Source organism: Sesamum indicum, linkage group LG15 (assembly GCF_000512975.1).
Source record: "Sesamum indicum cultivar Zhongzhi No. 13 linkage group LG15, S_indicum_v1.0, whole genome shotgun sequence".
Taxonomy (NCBI): domain Eukaryota; kingdom Viridiplantae; phylum Streptophyta; class Magnoliopsida; order Lamiales; family Pedaliaceae; genus Sesamum; species Sesamum indicum.
In genome coordinates this window covers 8837601-8839529 of record NC_026159.1, presented here as the reverse complement: position 1 = coordinate 8839529, position 1929 = coordinate 8837601, and positions in this window count along the sequence as shown.

Below are 1929 nucleotides of genomic sequence, written 5' to 3'. Positions count from 1 at the left end.
TTTGAGAGTGCATTCCTATAGCACAAATATATTAATTAATTAAATATCACGTGTTTCTACACTAACAGACTCTGCCCAACAATGGTTCCACCTACTCCTGCCTAGATCAATATATTCTTTAGTGGAGTTTAAGTCTCTCTTTCTATACCAACTCGCTAGTGGTAAGAAATATCGAGAATCAGCTATTACTATTTTTTGAGTAAAATAGGAGGAAAATGAGATCTTGAGGTCATATTGTGCAACATTTAAACGTCTGATCCTAGGAGTCCCATCTATTAACCAGGGGTGCTGATCAGTCTTCTCATTTAGGGACATTCAGAGGGACTTCGCTTTGAATTATTGGCCAAGAAGCTTGTTGCCAACTTTTGTGACCTACTAGCTAGGGTAGAGAAATACATAAACCCTGAAGATGCCCAACTAGCAAAGAAGGGTGACAGTCCCGATAAGAGAAGGGATTATGAAACCACATCTTCTTGCAGAAGCAGAGAGGAACCGCGAGGGCGGTTTAATCCCCTTGACCCCAAGAATGAGCATTTCACCCCGTTGATGGCCTATAAATAGGCCCCTGCTCTGCATTGGCCTTAAGTTTCTAAGGAAGGACCATAACTTTCCAAATTCAAATATTTTTGTAAGAATAGTAGGGAGTACAAACACAACAATAATATGTGTCTTCAGTTGAGGTAGGAGATAGAGAGGCTCATTTAGGCCAATCTTCTGAAGGACTATGTTGACAAAGATCAACATCGTGAACGGTGGGAAAAACGATCCCACTATTCGGATTTCCTTAGTAGTGAGGTCGACCAACTGACTCCTCTAGGACAGAGCACCTACAAGGGAAGACTCCTGTTGAGGAGCAGAGCCCAAAAACATACCTACTAAATTGGTGATTTACATGATAGCAAGAGGATCCATAGATGGAGAGTCTAGCAAACTAGATGTTGACACGCTAGCGCTGCCAAAATAGTCATGGAGATAACCAAAAAATTAGGTCAAATTGTGGTTGATTATGAAAAAAAAAAAAGCATCTTATTGTCGTCGCGTAAGATGTGAGGAAGAGGAAAAGGAATACAATCGTTTCAGGGTTAAAATGCAATTTAACTACTATGATATGTGAAATGAGCAAATACTTTTTATAAAAAAGTAATTAATAAATTATCTCTTTATATTAAAAAAAATAAAGTAAATTACTCTCCTATCACTAGTTTAGATAGGAGGTAATTTACTTTATTTTTTAAAATACATGGGATAATATGATATTTTATTTTTCATAAGGGATTTTTTTTTATTTCTCATATCACATAGCGTTAAATTGCATTTTTTGCTAATCGTTTGTTTTTGTCAATGATATAAGTACTGATCTGTTTGGATAAAATATTGGATGAAATAATTTAATAATTATTATTGAATATTTAAAGGAATGAATAATAATTTGATAAATTGAAAACATCTATAATGTCGGGTGTTGTTCATATGATAGGATAAAATATGGAGGAAAAAATCTTAACTACCCAAGTTGTCCGTAACAACTCTATTTTATTTGTCAATGAAAAATTAAGGGTTTGTTTGGTTCAAATGAGAGGAAAAGAGAAGTGGAATGGGAGGTAGAAGGAAAGAATAATAGTTTTCCTTCAAATTGTCATAATTGGACAGGGAATAAATCTCAAATACTTTTTCTTATTTGGTACAAGGAAAACATATTGAAAAGAAAACACTAACTTTTATAATTTTATTGAATTACCCTTCTGTTCACTTTGCATTAGAAAATAAATAAATTAATATTATACTAATATAATTTTAGTATATCAAGATTTTAAAAATCTTATTAATAAATATATTTATCAAATAAAAATAAGAATATTTTTTTTATTAATAAAAATATTCATCAAAATGAATATTGTTCATTTCTTCTACAATATTTAGTTTTGAAAA